This window comes from Arvicola amphibius, chromosome 10 (genome assembly GCF_903992535.2).
Source record: "Arvicola amphibius chromosome 10, mArvAmp1.2, whole genome shotgun sequence".
Taxonomy (NCBI): domain Eukaryota; kingdom Metazoa; phylum Chordata; class Mammalia; order Rodentia; family Cricetidae; genus Arvicola; species Arvicola amphibius.
In genome coordinates this window covers 47427465-47448216 of record NC_052056.1, presented here as the reverse complement: position 1 = coordinate 47448216, position 20752 = coordinate 47427465, and positions in this window count along the sequence as shown.

Sequence of the window (20752 nt, the reverse complement as noted above, 5' to 3'; positions counted from 1 at the left end):
TGGGAATGAAAAGAATTGTTTAAGTGTGAGCTAGCAACAGACTGGGCTTGCTGGCTAACCCAAACTCACATGGCTACCACTCCACTCTCCAGTGCTTTACTATGCAAGCATAGGGTTTCCTCTGTGCATTGCTTTGTGTTTCATGTTTTTCCAACTGTTCTTTACTAATAAGACTATTACCTGATAAAAGAGAACAGAGATAAGATTCTCAAGAGAAACAAGGCCAATTTTATACTGTGACCATGGGTAAAATGGAGTTGTGTCCCTGGTACATACTCTCCTATGGCCAGAAGATAATGGCCTCGCCTCTATGTGCCCCAATTACTTAGAGAAGTTCTCCTCTCAGCCACTAGAGAGTCTGGTTTAATAGTTCCAGGGCAAGTCTTGACTTTTTAACTAACTACTAGTTTAATTCTGATGAAAGTGACCATAGATTGTTTCTTAAAAAAGAAATGGAAGTGAACTTCATTTTCCATATTCTCACTGCTCTGTGTAACTTTGTTCAAAATTTAAATGTTTTCCTTTCTTTAAAAACTAATATATACAAATATAATTATTATCACTATTATAAATTAGTTAAAATAAAACATCTTTCACCTGTCCCTTATCTACATGTTTCATCACTAAGAGAATCTATTCAATTTAAAATTTCTGTACCTGTCACATCCTCAGAATGAAATTCATATGCCAGCAAATACTCCCAAGAAAGCAAGAGAAATTCAAAATTTCTTTTTAATTCTTAACACTCTACCAAAATGCATCTACCCTACCCTTATGGATTCCATAGAGCAACATCCTACCCTAAGAGATGTTTCTGGATTCCCCCTCCCCATGACAGCAATGGGAGGTGTCTGATTAGCACATGGAATAGTGACTGGCGTTGGGTAAAATCTATGTAATTTGGGAGCCAATCGATGTGTCACATGAGAACATGAAGAGATGATTTGTATTTGTGGCCTATGGCAACTCTTTTTGATGTCTCTTGTTGCCTTTCCTCTATCATTCTTTACCTCCACATTCCCACAGTGAAGGGTTAATTATCAAGACATGGTTGGTTTATGTGTTCCCATTCCATTAGGTTCCAACATTAGATCAGTAGTGGAAGAGAAGACACTGCAGGTCCAGTATCTCCTTGTACTAAGCTTCACCCTCCCAATAGCTTTATGAGCAACAAAGATATGTTTTAAAATTTCATATACCTGCATCTTTTTCTCTTGCTCAGAGCCTCGGAGCTCCTATTATATTCTAGTTGCGTTTCTATTGCTGTGGTGAAACACACTGGCATAAAGCAACTTGCGGGAGGAAGAGTTTATCTTAGCTCACCATTTCAGGCTACAGTCCAGCATAGCAGGGAACTGAAGGTGACGGGAGCTTAAAATAGCTGGTCACATCACATCCACCGTCAATACCAGACAGAAACAAATGCGTGCATGCATGTTTCTACATAACCTGCCTTCAGCACTCTCCTATAGCTCAGGGCTGCAAGCACAGGGAATTTTGCTGCCCACATTCAGGGTGAAACTTCCCCCACAAATTAACCAAACTAAGGCATCCCTTCACAGATGTGCCCACAGGAAAACATGATCTAGGCAATCCTTCACATCAAATTAATAATTAAAAATATGCATTAAATATATAAAGTGTGTTATATTTATTGAAGCCCATCATGTAGATTCCAGTGTTCATGACACTGAAACCTAATGGTACATTTTTTTCTATCAGTCTTAACATGAGCCTTTCTGTTGGTCAATTCTATTCATGAACTTATAAACAGCCATCAAATTTTCCCACAACTCAAGAAATATAGAAATTACTTGAATTCCTAGTGAAAGAGAACATTTGAACACAGAAACAGTCTAAATTATTGGATAAATAGGCCAACTCTGTACTCATTCTCCTCAGGCAATTTAAACCATGGCTTAGAACTCACGTTAATGATATTCTGGCAACCCAAGATGTAGAGAAGCTACCCAAATCATTTGTATTTTATCTGTGGGATATTCTCATAAACCAGCTCCAGCATGACCAGGCCAGAGCTGCACAGTTTTGAAAGGAGACAAACATATGCCAAAGAAATCCCAGTCTGCTATGCTACTTGAACACATGGAAAGAGATTTCATGCATGTGAACAAGGAGAGCTCTTCTTAACCTTTGTCCTCTTGCTCCAGCCTTCCCTCTTCACAAAAGCTTTCATCGCACCCAGCCCAGAACCTTCTCTTTGGTACCATTCTACCTGAGCCCTCACCTCCCGATCCCTTTCATGTCACACACTTTTCAGAAAATGCCCCTGGCAGTCTACACATCCCCGCCAAAATGTCCACTCTGAGATGCGCTTGATTTCCCTCCAGGATTGCATTCTTCTTTGCTCTTCTCCAGCTGATTGCAGGAAAGTGAGGTAGATGCTAAGCAGGCAGTATCACGTGATTTTCCTTCCAGCATGTGTATGGGAAAATGGCAGTACTGTTGGGAAGGTGGTAAAGGAGAGCAAGAGAAAATGGTGAGCTTCGGACTTCAGGGAGTTTGTGTTTTATCACCTCAGTATAATGTAAAATCCCCAGAAAACAGTCTGTATGTAACATATTAGCATAGCTCTCCATGATCACTGCAAAGATTTTGTGTGTTGGCATTTTTTATGTTTAATGCTCACTTTGGTGATGCTCCCAATAGTTCAAGAGGCTTTTAAACAATTGTTTATTCCTACACCCTCACAATCTGTGAGAGGAGAAGCAGGCAAAGATCCATGCCCTGGGCCTGGGAGATACAGAGCTCATGTGACAGTGACATGGGAAACAGACTAGATGTGGATCATTACTTTTCATATCATCTGCAGATGTCCCATCAAATGTAGAGGTTCTGATAATACAATGTACAGCCCGCATGCCTACCAATGTCTCCCTCCTTACATGTTCTGACTGGTCTGAATGGTTTTTTTGTTTTTGTTTTTGTTTTAAGGCAGGAAAAAATTAATCTTTCTGAATATATCCCCTTCCTAGCCCCCAAAGCAGCTAGAATACTGGAGAGATTTGCTGTGGGACAATGGTCTGTACCCTATCAATTATATTTTTAAAAAATGCTGATTGGCCAGTAGCCAGGCAGGAAGTAGAGGCAAGGCCATGAGAACAGGAGAATTCTGGGAACAGGAAAGAGTCTGTCTGCACTCATCACCCAGACATAAAGGAAGCCAAACACAGAGCAAGCAACATATGACTACCTCACTGAAAAAGGTACCAAGCCATGTGGCTAAGAATTATGGGCTAATGTAAGTTATAAGAGTTAAGAAGAAGCCTGAGCTAATAGACAAACCAGTTTATAATTAATGTAGGCCTCTGTGTATTTCTTTGGGACTGAACGACTGCAGGACCAGGTGGGACAGAAACCTCATTCAACAGAGGATTCTTCGGTCATTTGAACATCAATAAGTTTCATGGTTGGAGGCCAAACAGTTCCATCAAGCAATATTTTTTTAACAAATGACAGAATGCCTGACTAGCCTCTCACTGTTAAAAAGGGGAAGCAGACTCCATTCCTGTTCAGTTGTGTTGTCTGCCATAGATATTCTTCTCCTGCTCTGTGTTGGTAAGGAACAAAAAAGACTATTGGTCATGCCCAAAAAGACACTGGTGGCCTACTTAGGACTCAAATGCTGCCTTGTCCTTCTCTGCTTAGTCCCCAAAGAGCTAAATCTCCCCTGAAACATAACAAGAGAATGAATACTATACATAAAACCTGATTTTTAATTCCTGGGAAATGGGTCTATTGACTGACTTGCTCAATTTCTTATCTGAATTGTAAGCCCAGGCTTGCAATTAGACACTTTATTGATGAGTTTACCTATGATAAGATTAATTTAATAGCAAATTTGTGTTGGGTAGTTACATAACCAAATTTAAGGTGAAAATTTGGAAAAGAGCCATCCTATATGTGAGACATTGAGACAATGTTTAAAATTTAGACAAGAGTTGTGATGACCATTGTTAAGGCCATGGCATCTATGCAAACTCTCCCTTCGAAATAGGTTATGAATGACAGATTTTGTCTATTCATGAAACCAGGTTGCAACAGAAGATATCTCTTACTGAGCGCATTTTGTTTTACTAAATCAAAATAGGGCTCAGTATCCAAAATAAAACTTAGTATTTTGTGAATGTATATTAATATTAGGCTTGGGCTTTATGGAATAAAGCTGTTCCCCACTAATATTTTAAAGGGTTCTAGTGATTTTCTGTTCTTGGTGTTATTTGCAAAGATATGATGGAGGTCTTCTCTGGGAGCTTTGGTACACCAGATATAGGAGATTCTGCCTTAATCTGCGTCTCAAATTACCCTGCTTGCCCAGACAACTGAGTATCTTACATATAAATGTTACTTGACATTTACCAGGAACTGGGATTTACAACCTTACTTCCCCTCTTTGCCACACAGCAGACAGGTTTGAAGAATATATTCTCTCTCTCTCTCTCTCTCTCTCTCTCTCTCTCTCTCTCTCTCTCTCTCTCTCTCCCATCACCCTTTCTCTCTCTCAAGAATATTATATGCAAGAATGTAATTTGAGGGGATGGAGAGAAGGATCAGCAGCTAAAAGTACTGGCTACTCTTCCAGAGGACTTGGGTTCACTTCCAGCACCCACATGGCAGCTCACAACTGTCTGTGACTCCTGTTCCAGAAAATCAGACATTTTCTTAGACATGCATGCAGGCAAAACACCTATACACAAAAAGTAGATAAGACAAAATAAAAAGAAAAGAATGCAATTTGAAGAAGCTCACCTGCGGTATGACAGTGATTCTATGGGGGATGTGAGGGGGGTTTGAAGTAAAGAGAACCAGTGTGGTCTTGGCAATGGTGTGCAGAGTTGAGAGGGAATGGTTTCAAGGGCTGAGTGTGGTGATGTAATTATAGGCACAGATCATGTGCTCTGTATCCTAAAAAACAGGAAGAAAGGATTCATTCAAATTGTTTACATAAACAAATGAAAAGAGATATTTAATCTGTTTTAAACATAACTTTCTGTGTGTGTGTGTGTGTGTGTGTAAGCATCATCTGGCACCCAAAAACAAACACAAATTAATGTTTAATGGATAAGAAGAGTAACTATAATTTATGTTTCAAAAGACTGAGAAAGAGCATCTAGTCTAAAGGTGAGAAGAAGAAAGAAATTCAGGGCTGGAGCGATGGATCAGCAGTTAAGAGCACTGACTGCTATTCCAGAGGACCCAGGTTCAATTCCCAGCACCCACACAACAGTTTACAACTGTCTGTGACTCCAGGATCCACAGCCCTCACACAGACATACATACAGGCAAAAAAACACAATAAAATAAAAATAAATTAATAAAAGAAAGAAATCTACTGTGATAAAAAAAAGATGTATTGACATCATACTATGGTGTGTACACTAGCGCTCTCTCTACTACCTACAAAAGTGTTTATTAAAATCTGCCTGTGGCTTTGGTGCCTCAGAATTTAGTTGTAGGTATACGAATAAAAGGTATACTACTGTGGTTGCTGAGAGCAGACTTAGGGTAGGACTAAGGCGAATAAAGTACTGTGTGACGACACCCAGTAGTGGTCCATGCCCACTGCCACTGTACTGTCTGTCTATCCATCCATATATCTGTTTGTTCATCTACTTATCATTTATCTATATTGCAATTGGAAAAGAAAAATAAAACTATGAAAACTGAGCTATAATAGCATTTTTCCTATCATTTACATAGCCTTTCAAAACAAGGTTCTTGCAGCAGTGAACATTAACCCATCAAGCCATGATTTATTTGTATTCAACCAATGGCTGTAATTTCTGACTTGATTGATGGAATCACTCTCTAGGACCATATGTTCTATATCACCCACCCAAATATATGGACAGAGGCTGAAAAGTTTCTCTTATTACGAGCTACATCCCTCCCTTCATCTCCTGGATAGGGCTTCCCCTGCCTCAACATTTTGGCTATTTCATCAACACAACACAGTCCAGGCTGCAGTTCTCCTGAGAAATGGCAACGATTCAGTTAGAGCTATAGACACTGCACAGGCTCAAATTTCAAATGTTTGTATATAAATCAAATATTTTCAACCCTTGGCAGCCTTTTCCCCCATTGAAACTATGTTATAAATGTGTAGGCAACTTCATAAATCTTTGACCTAAACAATCTTTAAAATATATTCTCTTTATTCGGTAGGATGGATATTTTTCCCTTCTTCTGAACTTGGCATATATTTGCTAGGTCAATAGGATTGAGCCTTTGGTATTATAACTCAATCCATGGAAGGAGATGTTATTTGATAAATAAACTGGGATTGGTACAATAAAAAGGCACGCACTAGAAGTGGTGTAGGACCTTTTCTACATAATCTACCTTGGAGGATAGATTAGACCATAGTGAGATCTTTATCATGCCCCACTGCCCTTTACATACAAATGAGTGCAGGCTAAACACAAGTGCAGGATGCTGAATGAAAGCAAGGTAGCGATATTGAGAAATGGGTAATGGAGAAGAGGGATGCTTGAGGAAGAAGATGGTTGAGACTATTGCTAAGTGCTGTTAGTGTGCCTGTGAACTACTGATGTAGCAGAGTTAAAGGATAGCACTGTACTGTAACATGTGGGCCTGCTTGTTGTGGTTTCAGTTTCCATAGCCAGTAAGTCCCAAAGAAATTCACACATAGGTCTGTATTAATGATAAACTGATTGGCCCATTAGCTTAGGCTTCTTATTAACTCTTGCAACTTACATTAACCCATTATTCTTATCTATGGTAGCCACATGGCTCAGTACCTTTTTTGGCAGGGTAGGTCACATCTTCCTTCTTCCGTGTCTGGGCAGGACTCCAGAGGGAGCTTCCCTCTTCCCAGAATTCTCTTGTTTGCATTGACCCACCTCTACTTCCTCTCTGCTTGTCCCACCCATACTTCCTACCTGGCTACTGACCAATCGACATTTATTTAAAGCATAATTGACAGAATGCAGAATTGTCCCACACCACTGTACAATTACTGCCAGAGTAGTAGAAAGTTACTAACAAAATATATTTAGCCCTGGGGTTTCTCTAGAGCTTCCATATCTGGGTGAGGGAGGTCTCATGGGTTTGCTCCAGATAGAGGAGTGACACTCTGAACCCTTTAGTTCAGACAGAAGCACTGAAGAATTAACAGCAAAGAGCAATCATGGGCAGTAGAGATTAGTAGGGATACATAGCAGCAGTCGGAATCATACAGTTTATACAAAAATTAACTCCAAGGAGAATTAACTCCCTTTTTGGTGTTTCCCACTGTGTAGACCCCCTAAACTAAGCTTCATGAAAAAATATACAGAAAACTCCCGAGGTTCTGACTCATCTGCAATCATCTCTTACAGATGGACTGCAGACATTTTCCAATGAGGGCCCCAAGAACTTATAAGGTTACAAAATAAAAAAATCACCTATACCTGTCAGCAGTTTCATTTTCCAGATTTAAGAAACTCAGAGCAATTTGGTTATAAAATTAACTCTATAAATACAGCTTAGGACATATTCTGACAACTGTTCATTACAGTTCTTGACACTGATACTATTTGGGGCCCTTCTGTAAGTGAAAAACTGTTGGCAGAGTTTGAGGTATGAGGAATTATAATTCCTGTCAAAATAGGAGAAAACTACTGAGGAAACATACTTAGCCCCGGGCTTCTCTGCAGCTAAGTTTCCAAACTTCTTAACTCTAGAACTTCTTAACCTTTTGGCAAAAGGGGAGGCTGAAGGAGAAAGAACTTCCCTGAAAGCTTTGATCACACTAAATCCAAATGTGAAGAGATTGTTTTTTCCTTTTTCTCTCCCCCGGTCTCTCTCCCTTTCTTTCTGTTTTTCTTTCTTCCTTCCTTTCTTTTTTGGGGTAATTTATACATAAGAAGAATGTTATTTTCAGCTAGATTATTGGTTTACATTAAGAGGACCCCAGATCTGGGTGTTGGTGTCCTAGAGACCACATACAATGTCCCTAGACCATGCTCCTGAGGAAGATGAAAATGAGGTACAAATCTGTGAAAATGGCTGGAAATCAGCTCAATCTGACTTCAGCTGTAAGAATTCCAATAATACCCTCATGTATGAAGGGTCAGTTTCTCATCGCTCCAAAGTCATTGTTTTCTTCAATATCTTTATTCAACACTTATCCCACCTAACCTTGGGAAGCCCCATGATTTCCCAGGGGAACAATGTCCTGTCATGGGTCAACAGTCTCTCATTATCTGAGAGCCTTTCCCCTGGCCAAGTCTCAGGTTACCACGGGGGCATAAAGTGTAGCATCTCTGAGACCTAAGTAAAGGATGCCATTGAACTCTTTATTTCTCAGGCACAAGGCTCTCCTGAAGTTACTGTGCCTGTTTTTACTAGAGAATTGGGAATAATTGATTGAAATTACAACACAGAAAAATCATTTAAAGTCAAATATCAATGTCATTGTCCTTCATGCTGGAGTCCTGGAGAGCAGAATCAAACACAGAATTTAGTGTGCAGGATGGGGTGCTCTTGTAACCTAAGCTGGGGAAAGAAAGATAACAAGCCAAATATATAGCCTAGACTATACTTGATCTTTTAAAACAGGAAAGCAACTCTTGCTAGAGTAGCTGACTGGATGAACTGAGACGATATCATTATGTTAGCTGAAATAAGTCAGAGGCAAATCAACACTTGCTGCACAATCTCATCCACATGTGGAATGCCAAAAGGTTAAACTCCTAGTAGTTCTCAGGGGCTGGGCTTACAGGACAAACATAAGAATGTCTGCTAAGCAGACAAAGTTTAGTTTTAACCTCTGGAGAGATATGTACAGGATGTTTGTACAGTATACTTAAAATGCAGTAAGATTATTCTGCATACTTAAAATGCATATTCTCTCTAGCATGCCTGAAGATGAGTCCACAATATAATTGTAGGTTAATTACTGTCGCCAGAGAATCATTTCACAATGCATGCTTTTATTGCAAGATTGCATCATACACCTTAAATATAACAAAGGCTGGTAATACCTCAATCAAAAAGAAGGGGAGTGACTAAGAACAAAAGGTAATTGCATACATGTATAAAAATGTGGTAGTGAAATGCATTACTGTGGATGCTGCTAGATTAAAATAATTTAAAATGATTTTTTTTAATTAAAATTATTATAGTTTTCCTTGATGATGCATTTTATTACTGATTCTTTACTTACACTGAAATGCTATTTGCTTTGCCTACACTAAATTATAAATAAAAACAACAGGTCAAGAAGAAGTCTCCCTTTTCCAGAGCAAATATAAACAATTTTATATGCATGTGAACATTTATTTTTATCCTTCCTATGATAAATAAATAATAAATAAAATAAGTTCTCATAAGCTTTTAATGATATGAGGGTCTCATTTACTTGTGTGTGTATTTTATTATTTTATATATATATAATCTTTCAATAAATAGTTAGACATTTTCAATGACTAAACTAATCTATTTAATTCTCCTCTTTCTCCTGTATATACACATTTCCTCAAAACATTTTGAACTAGTGCATTATATATATACTTTCTGGATTCAGGAATGATTTTAGAAGTACCAGAAATGCTTATCAATACTATATTTCACAAACAGGTTGAAGAATATGAACAGAAAAAACATTAACCATTTCTGAGGTTGCACCCTGAGGTTCTGGCTTCTGTGTATGTAACACGTCTTTGAGTCTACATAAACCCTCAATGTAATCCCCATTATATGGATGAGGGATTTAGAGCCCAGAAGTATTAACTTATTTCCTCAAAGCAGTAAAGTTTAATCTGAAACTCGCAAATCCACAGCAACATCGGGCTTCATTCACCCTTTCTACCACAATGGACCACAGTAACATGTCTTTAAATAGTGAATACTATTTAAGGCTCAGGCCTTGGAAGGATCACTTTGGCCTTTTCAACCTTTAGTATCTCATCTCTTAATTCAATTATTTACATCGATAATTGCATGATGTATTGACGCTGGACCAGTTGACTTTGTATGGCTACTTGGATATTTATTTTGAGAAAAGAGAAAACTTGACTCTGGGTAATTTTTCATGTCATTCAATTCTAGTTTTAGCTCCAAACCTACTTAGACATATGGGCTAAAAGTCCTGGTATCATCCCAAAATGTCTGTGTTCTTTTTATAAGAAAGTGAAATGAAATTATTCAAAGTCTGGAAGGAATTTTATGTTGGGACAATAAATTGAGAGAAAATGTAAATCCATTCATTTCCTACCTTAATTGAAAGGACACCTGCAGGTTTTATTGATTAGGCATCTTAGCAATAAGTCTGCTTCCTTAATTAGTTCTCTTGCAATTACATGGAGATTAATTTTCACCCTGAGTATCAAATCATGGGAATCAAATAAAAATATTTATTGAGTGTCTACTGAGTGTGAGACACTGTGAAATGAAAATTAGAAAAAAGCTAATGAGGTCACCCTGTTGTCCTCCATTTAAGGATGCTGTTTGTCTTTTCTGATATTCTTTCTAGGTCCCGGTTGGGCATAACCATGAGTATCCTTGATTGTTTAAAGAACTTTTCCATAGAACTTTGTTTTTCCAGATGATCATGGATCTTTTATCCACCTGCATAGAACCCTCCTATTCTCGCCTACAAATCCTCCACTATTTGGATACCCTTAAGATGAATACATGGTAAAGACACATACTGCTTTTCTTTCTCCAATTCTGTTACCTTTTCTGGTCATAGTTCTATGGTTTTCACACTGAAATCTGTTTACATCATTCCCAGCCAAAGAGCATAAAGAATCCAGTATGAGTCCCACAATCTAGGAGAAATCACCAAACCCAAGAATAGCTTAGCATAACCTCATCAACTGTGAATGATTTTGTGATGAACACATGATCTCTGAAACGTTTTCTGTTGTTTTGCGGGGGGAGGGTGGTCGTTGAGCCCTGTCTTTTTGTTATAATTGTGTTTAAGTCTGGGTCTTCTATGGTGTAGGAGGTCCTTCTGCATTTGTTTTGATTTCATTGGTTGAATAAAGAAGCTGCCTTGGCCTTTTGATAGGGCAGCCCTTAGGTGGGTGGAGTAGACAGAACAGAATTCTGGGAGGAAGAAGGCAGTGTGGCAGATGTCATGGCTCTCCTCTCTGAGACAGACGCTGGTTAGACTCATCCCGGTAAGCCACAGTCAAATGGCGATACAGATTATTAGAAATGGGTTGAATCAAGATGTGAGAGTTAGCCAATAAGAAGCTAGAACTAATGGGCCAGGCAGTAATTTAATTAATACAATTTCTATGTGGTTATTCGGTGGTTAAGCTAGCTGGGGGCAGCGGGATGGAGCTTGCCACAGCTTTTGCTACACTTCTAAAAGTCACTATATAGGTAAGGTCCATCATTGTGGGGAGCCAAGGAAGCCTTGAGTGAGTATGTAAGGAGTGAAAGAGTCCTGAGAGAATGCATTTATTGACAAGGCCCAATGCCTCAAACCCATGGGAACTATCAAAGCCTTCCTCTAGTCAGTGTGTTGATATTAGCAGTGTGTGCAAAAACTAGTAATTGCAGCTCCTTCCTCCTGGGTGTTTACAGTCTGAGACTATTCCCATAGAGAGATCCCCACAGAGACTAGCTAACCTCTCCTCTCAGACCGTATGTTGATAAAGTGGTTGAGGTTCTGTGTAACTGCATAGTTGGTGTCATTCCAACAATACAAGCACAGCCTACCCAATCCCAGCTTTTCTGTATGCATGTCTTTGTTTCTGTCCTATCTTCATTCCCTTGTTGTGCCAGTCAGGTTTCCATAGTAACACCATACTGGATGCAGCGTATCTGTGTGTGAGATTAACATAAGGAGAGTAGAGATGAGGAAGCCAAGAGGAAAACTAGAGAGCAGGCCCAACTGCTGCCATTCCAATCTTCGGTTGGAAACAGACTCTGGAGTGTTCCAGTGCTTAAAGTCACAAATTGCCGTTCTGAAATAGTGAACCCAAGCTGGGCTTCTATACTTATAATCAAGAATTGTGATGACACATTTTTCCTTCCAAATACAATGAAAGGAGGAGACAGCAGTTGCCCTGGTTGTAATTTATATAATTTTTATATAAAAGCCCTTGCCCTTGTGATATATATATATATATATATATATATATATATATATATATATAATTTCTCTCAGACAAGTTTTCTTGCCTTAAGCATTTTCACTAAGAGACTAAGTGGGAATTAAATTTGGGAAATTTTGTGTTAAGCTTTCTTACAATTGATTATGAATTTGATATCTGCCCAGACCACCTGAAACAAGGAGCACATGGATCTTATTGTTTCTAAACTGTCCTAGTCTTATCTGCTTGTCGTTTATGAAATATCAGCTACTGTCACTTAAGACTTAATATAACAAGACTGTAATTAAGGACTTTTCATAGGGTCCAGCAAGGTGTTGACTGATTCCTGGCGTACGAGTCCACTTGTCTTCACCAGCCATAATTAAGTGTTATGTTTTGGAGTGTGCTTCACAAGGTGACAAAATGCAAGGTTGGTCAAAAGGTTCTGATGACTTTTATTCAACTTGTCTAATTGTGCCAATAAATCTCAGAGAGTTCCACCTTCATCATGAAGTTTGACATCAGGTATACTAGAACACCGCAATTATGGTTTAAATAACTTTTGACTTTTTGGGAACAGTGGTTTTTTCTTCCAAAGTCCTCATTTTCAATCATTAGTGGCATAAATACCTCAAAGCACAGGAACCTTGACTATCTTTGTGTCTGCCAGTGGCGTTATACTTGCATGCAGAAGATCATGACTTGGTGGGTTTAGCACTGTGGAGACAGAGTCCAACCATAACCCTGCACTCCCTCTCTCCTTGATCTTAAGCAAACTGCCTGGCTTTTCAAGCCTGTCACTTTCCTTGAGCATGTAAATACTCCTTTCAGGGTTGCTAGACTTAGAGTAAATACACAGTAAATGCATAGCACATACCACAGCTCCTAGTATGTCAAAGACACTCAATAATCAGTACAACTCTTGATTAAGTCAGGGTGTTAGAACTGAGGCCAACTATGAATACAACTCAGCAGATTCCTCAACAACAGTGTGGAATCACATGAAAAAATCAGACACTTCTAGAAGATTTTGGTTTGTGCTCCAGTGTCTATCTTGCTTGACTCAACCTTCTGAGATATTCTGGACCTCTCACAGGGTTCATGTTTAGTTCAAACTGGAATTTTGAGTTATTTGAAGCCAAAATGTATTTTATACATTTAACCTTAGTTAAATGTAAAATATTTGACAAATCTGTCATCATAAAAGATTGGGAGGAAAGCAGTTAGTGGAATTTTGAAAAAATAATGAAGAATTTGAGGGAAATCAAACAGCAAATAGGAGCTTGTAATCTATCACAAATTTCTCAAAATCTCTACCCAAATTAGTATCAATTTTATCTGAGTTATGAAATATGAATGGCAACAGTATCTCATTTCAGTCTGAACTATTTTCAGTCCTTAAAAGGAATTCTTCAGTGCCACCATAGTTTCAGATTCAGATTGCAAGGTGACCTTATGTTCTTTATCATTATGATCTGATTTTATCAGATGTTTAGCTCTGCCAGGCATTGTGCTGAGTATTTTACACATTGATTTTTGTCTACACATGCTGTGACTCTTTGTATCAGGGACTACTGGCATTCCTGCTTTACAGGGGTGGACAACTGAAGCTCAGGAGGGGGAGAGCCATTGACTGTGATAAATGGCAGAGAAGCATATAAATAAACCCTGGTTGTGCACCTTCAAAGCCAGAGGCAGGAAACACCAAGCCACCCACTGAGTTTCAGACGAGGCCTAAGCAGAAATTGAAAACAGTTCTTCTTCCCCCTGTAATGGCCCCTCGGTGCCATTCACTCTCCCTTTCATCTGGTCTCCCATTTAGCAGCCATTTGATTGTCAATTGTCAGACATTTGAGAAGTTAAGGAAGGGTGAAGCTATCACTAATTGATTTTAAAGTAGAAGAAAGAATGGTTCTAGGTGTGAAAATCATGTCCTCCGCTATAAAAGTAATAGTTGTCGTTATCGAATGCTTTCTCCTAGCAGCTAAGAGTGATGCTGTCTGTAGTGGCTCTGAGACAGAATCACACCTCTGGGAGCTGAGGTGTATACATTTGAAGGTACTTCAGTGAGGTCACTCTGACTAACTGTGAAAAGGGGACAATAGACTTGATAAACTCCCATCTTGAGAATGAAGCTGCTGCATCTAATCTTCTTTCTTCTCCTTTCCATTCTTAGGGTCTTTCTACATAGCCCTGGCTGCTCTGGAACTCTCTCCCCGTAGACCAGGCTGGCCTCAGACTCACACTAGTCTGCCTGACCCTACCCCTGAAGTGCTGGGATTAAAAGCTAGGGTCACCACACGTGGTTATGTCTTAAATTTTTTAAAATCTGATTGGCGTGTACACTTGTGTCTGTGTGAGTGTTGGCTTTGTGTGGGAGTTCCTGCAGAGGCCAGAAGATGGAGTCATATGTGATGGAACTGGAGTTACAGAAAGTTAGAAGACACCTGCTGTGGGTGCTGAAAATTGATCTTGGGTCCTCTGCCAATGCAGGAAGCATATTAACTGCTGAGCCATCTCTCCAACCCTGTCTTCAGTTTTCGTAAGGGGCTTATATGCTTTTTATTCATTTGACTTCATTAGATAAGTACCTTGAAGCATCATTTTTTCTTCTTCTGCCTATTTCCTTTCCCTTTCCTACAAGGAGCAGTATAAAATAAGCCACACAGAAAAAGCTGAGTAACAGGGTCACTCCATGGACTCTCCCAGAATGGATGGGTGTTTGAGAGCTACACAATACCACTGGCCCCATTTCTTCTGTCCTGCTGCCTGTGTTGATCAACCCTCTCTATGAAGAAGCCCTATAAACCTTTCAAATCTTTGGTGAGCTCTTGACTGGGTTTGTGGTTTGTTTATCAGGGTAGGTTGTTTTGTGTCTGTTTTGATATATGATGGACTGAAACAACTATCTTTGAGTGCTTCTTTTACTAAGAACAAAGGCTCAAGTAGGGGACTTTCTCTGAGTGGAAGTATGCTGTGCTATAATCCGTGCCTTGTGGTTACTTGTTATTATAGCCTTAATCGGCAGAATTCAGTTCCTCTGTCTCCACTACACACACTGTGGTTCACTTTCTGAAAATTTATAAGGTCTTGGTCAAAAGGTCAATGGCAGCAGAGGAGACCTTGTAAGTGAGTAACCAAATTCTCATCTCTTTCCTTCAAGAAACTCTGCCTTCTATTGAGTACCTGTTCACAATAGCCAGTAGTAACTTGTTCATTTATCTATATATTAATATAGTCAGATTTTTGCCTCACTGGGAACCTTCAGAGAAACTGGGTCACACTCCAAGTTAAAAACATCCAGGGTTCCCAGCATCATGAAATTCACAGCTTATCCAGTTCAGTTGATAGACATGTGAAAAGTTCACATGTAAAAACTTTTTAAATAAATTTATATTATTTACATAATGTTAATAAGTAGAAATTATACATATTTTCTATATAAATGATTTCTTCTAATCATTAAAACAGACTAGGTTTAGAATATCAACTAGGTTGACAGACTAAGACAATGAGCTCTTTTTTAAAGATTTGGTTTTATTTTTATGTGTGTGTGTGTGTGTGTGTGTGTGTGTGTGTGTGTATGTGTGTGTGCTGAACCCTGTGGAAGGCCTGTAATAGTATTAGATACCCTGGAATTGGAGTTGCAGTCAGTTGTGAGCAGCCTGATATGGGGGCAGAGAACTGAATTTAGGTCATCTGGAAGAGCAACAAGTGCTCTTAGCCACTGATCCATCTTTCCAGCCCCATACAATGAGGCTCTCAAGCATGAATATCTCATACAGATGACCCAGATGATAAATGGCAGGGTCTGAATTTTACCTCAGGTCTTCAGCAGGAAAGCCCACTCTTCTTTCTCAGAATTACTATGATATTACTGTAAGGTCACTTGGAATTAATATTTATATTGTCACTTGGCTTCTAACATCTTTCATTTCATCCCCCATATTGCACATAAGCATATATTTCATGAATAAATATTAGCACAGCTGTAACAAGTCCTAGTAAAATTTAGCCAGGTGGATTACCTCATTTTCCATTCTAGTACCCCTCCCCATCACTATGGCTTACCCCAGTACTTCCTTGCAAGCTGTCAAATGCTTCTAGAACTTCTTAGATGTTAACTATGCTTATGGTTATCTGAATGGAGATTTGAATCTGTTTTTAAAGAACTTTATGAGATAGCCTTATTACAACTTCTCAGATGAGTTTAGTAGTAGAAAAAAAGAGAGTAGCCTTTAGTTTACATTAGACTTATTTCTAATTGTTTGAGGGTTTTTGTTTTTGAAACAGAATGGCCTTCTTGCAATCCTCCTAGTGTTGGAATACCAGATGCCACCATGCCTGGCTATATCAATGTCATCCAGCAGGTGCAGTCTTCAGTTCGTGCAAAAGAGATTCAGAAGGAACAAACAGGTGGACAGTTGGTATTCTAAACATCTTGAGGGGTCCCTTGGATCTCTCTAACTTGATCATGTCTAGACAGTCATTGTAGATTGTATTATCAATAAAACATTTTTTTATTTGCCACCATAACAATTCAAAGGTATCTGAAAATAATAAGGTAATGTCGTAGAAACACAAAAAGTCACAGAGAATAGTTTCCATGTGGTGTCCCCGTGTTTGATGATTTTTAGCAGGATCAGAATTATATATATGTATATGTGTATATATATATATATACACACATATACATATATATGTAACCTTAAATATTTTCTGAAGCAATATATGTAAATTATGATTTTTAAAATCTTTTTCTTGAAGTTAAACTAGCTATCATGATCATGATTCAGAGATCTTTGGAGGGAGCTCAATTGAAATACACATTTTTCTAATTGAATAAGCTGATAGAGCATGACTGCCAGAGAATAGATCCAAAACACTCTGTTGTCTCAGTTGCAAAGGAGAGCATGGTCACTGTAAATATACTGTCTGCATAGGGTGGTGTCTTAATTATTGCAAATGTGATTTTTCCATATTTGTTATTATGAGTAATATCATTTTTCCATTAAATTTTTGAACTTGTCATTGCAGGTATATAAAAATATGTTAATTTTTGTTTATGTTTTACAATAACCAATCTTATTTCCATTATTTTTTCCATTTAATTTGTCCAAGTAGGCAGCAATCATATAATCTGAAAATTAAGATATTTTGCTTTCTCCTTTCCAGAATAGATTTCTCTTAGCAAAGAGACAGCAATATAGCATTAAGCATCTTTTGTAATAGCCAGCATCCCTATTTTATTATGAGTTTTAATGACATTGCTGTGATTTTTTGCTGACTGTTGGTTTAAAATAATCTTTTAGTTAAGGAAGTATGGGCTCATTTCTACATAACTCTGGGTTTTAAGAAGAGACGTGCTGAATTTAAGAAAAGATTTTGGGGCATCATATGGCTAAAATGTAGACAAAATAGGGCTCTCTGACTGGCCTAAAGTAGAAAGGTTGGCAGCTTCAAGCTAACTGCAGTGGCAGCGGGCATGGCAGTGCTGATTAGAGAGTCTGAGTCAGAACGCAGATTGATGTCAATGAAGAAATGTGAGGAGACTAGAGGTATGGGCTTGAGAAGAAGCCCTGTATTTGAATTCTAGGCTCGATGGACCTAGACTTAACCTATAGAATATATCAAGGAAAGACATAAAAGGAAACGTTAATAAATGGGTTTGGGGAAGTTCTTTCTCCAGGTTCTTTTCACCATCCTCTATCTGGAAATCTTGTGGAAAGATTAAGGTAATCACTGGAATGTGAGCTACTGAAGGCCTGGTCAGACAGTCTGTCAGCCACACCCTGCTTGGGGAGAGCCTATGCAGGAAAGTAAACCAGTCATTCAATGAGTGGGGAATTAAAACATCCGGAATGTGGGATCAGAACAGGAGTAGAAAAAACCATGTCTAATATGTAGAGATGTCAGGCTGAATAGTGACAGTACATGAATAAAGCAAGGAGAGCCTGGGGAAAGACATACATACATACATACATACATACATACACACACATACACACATACATACATAAATACATACACACACGCACACACATACATACATACATACATACAAGGTCGGAGAATCTAAGGAAATAAAATCAAGGTGAAACTAGTCAAAAATAGAAAATCAAGAGGTGGCAACAGAGGTAAAAATCAACTTTCCTTAAACTGACTGAGCAAAACTGGAAAGAACTGAACAGAGCTAGCTGTGACTCGGAGAAAGGCGAAGATTAGACATGCAGGTTTGCATAGGATGTGACAGGAGCAGCAAACCTGGAGCTGTGAGTTAATGTATTTTTCAAGGGCTTGGGCAAGATGACCAAGCAACAGACTCAAGGATGTTTTTCTTTAGAGGGGGGGAACCCGGATTCTTAGGGGAAAGAATGAAAGAGGTGCAAATGCGAGAATGAGAGATGTAGGGGGTGCGGGAGAGGAGACTTTCAAACAAGCCGAATATAAAGGGTTGTTGAAAATTAAGGAGCTGAAGGATAGGCTAGCTTTAGGGTTGGAGATGATGCAAGTACACAGAGCCAGATGTAGCAGCTAACCTGGGAAAGAGGATGGGTATGTAAATGTATACACTACATACACAGATGCTGTGGGAAAGGAAAAGCCATTCTCTCTTGGAGGGATACCTTGCTCAACCTAGATATGGTGGGAAGAGACTTGGTCGTGCCTCAAAGCAATGCGCTAGACTTTGTTGACTCCTCATGGGAAGCCTTACCCTCTCTTAGGAGTGGATGGGGTGGGAGGGGGGAAGGTGGAGGGAAAAGGAGGAAGGGAGGGAATGGGAAATGGACTTGGCATGTAAAATAAGAAAAGATAGTTTTTTTAAAAAAATAAAAGTGGTAAAAAATACGTAGGGTTTTAAAAAAAGAATAAGTAAAATTATTAGACTAAGACATGAAACCAGGTATGAGAATAGGGGAAAAAGTTTCAATGGTGTCTTTAACATGAAAATTTCCAGAGGATTAATTAGGAGAAAAAAACGAATTTCTGAACATTAATTAGGAGCAGCTGCCTGAACCTATCAAGGGTTAGCAGATAGAGAATGAAGGGCACTCAGTGTGAGACCATTGCCTGCTGCTCTCCAGGGCATGAGGGATCAGGAGTTGATGACTGGCAAGGGCAATGGGATAAAATTTAAGGAGACAGAGGGCTGAGGGTCATAGTAACTCCACGATCAAAGGTAGAGAGAGTTTTTATACCCAAGCCCTGGTGGAAATTCAACAATACTCCAATTGATTATTATAGCTTGTGTCTGTTCAATATTGATGTCTTACATTTAAATTAAAATAAGCAAATGTCATGTCTTTAATATTTTTGTACTCCCACACATAAGAAATCCCACCTTTGACCTTCCCAGACTCAGCACTAGGGGCTCATTGAGTACTGGTTTACATTTAAGTCTTTTTTTTTTTTTTTTTTTTTTTGTGCTGCTGTATTTTCCCCACCTACTGAAGTCAAGTAAAAGGGAAACCGAGCTGGGAATGAAGATGTCTAGGTTTTAGCTTTAGTTCTGCCCTAGAAATGTGCAATTTGAGTCATCTTTTGGATCTGAATTCACAACCGGAAAAAATATGGGGCGGGACGAAGACAGAGAGAGGAGGAGAAATTAAAAGAGATAAAATGTAAAGATGCCTCCCCCGAGCTCCAACAGTCTATAACCATGAACATTACATGCAAGTAAGCATACCCAGAATTTATTCTCTTATCTTTCTTTGTGTACAGGTTTGTGCATATGTCTGTATCTGTGTTTGGGTTTGTACATGTAAGTGCACTGCATGGTGATGCCAAAAGAGGGTATCAGATTCCCTGGAGCCCAGGTTACAGGTAGCTTGAACTGCTCAATGTATGTTCCGGGAATAGGATCTGGGTCCTCTGAAGGACAGTGCATGCTTATAACTGCCGAGACATCTCTCCACCTCTGTGAAAGAACATTGTTCTGTGGTCTTTAATATTCTTTTTGGATGATTACATAAGATCGTTTTTTTCTTCACCTTATTCCAGGAGAATTGCTCAGCTTGTTCCTAACAAGTCCATTCACCATTCAAAAACCCATTCCTCTTTCTCCTCCTTCCTAACCCTAAACAGAACATGCTTAAAAGGATGGAGTCCAGGCTACTAACAATAGAAATTATTTTCACAACCCAATTAGTCCCTATTCTCCTAGGGTTCCCTATTAATATTAAGCTAGTAGTGTGTGTGTGTGTGTGTGTGTGTGTGTGTGTGTGTGAGTATGTGTGTGTGTGCTTGTGTGTGTATGAGTTTGTATGTTTGTGTCTGTATATATGAGTGTATATATGTATGAGTGTGAGTGTGCATGTGTGTTGTGTGTGTGTGTGTTCTGGATGTGTATTTTATTTTTATTATCACTTCACTCATAAGGTAGTAATGATACTAAAATATTTCATGTTTTAACATTATTGTAATCTTCCTTTTGTGTACATGGTTTCTCTGCATGGCCCTGACAATTCTCGCTATGTAGACCACACTGGCCTCCAACTCAGATCCATCTGCCTCAGCCTCCTGAATGCTGGGATTAAAGGTGTGTGTCACTAAGCCCTGTTAAATGATTATAATTTTTCATATCTACATTAGTTAAGTATTTATTTATGCCATTTGGTTTTTCTTTCACTGTGTCATATAATCTGGGATATTCAAGTTAAGAAGAAACAAACTTTATTTTC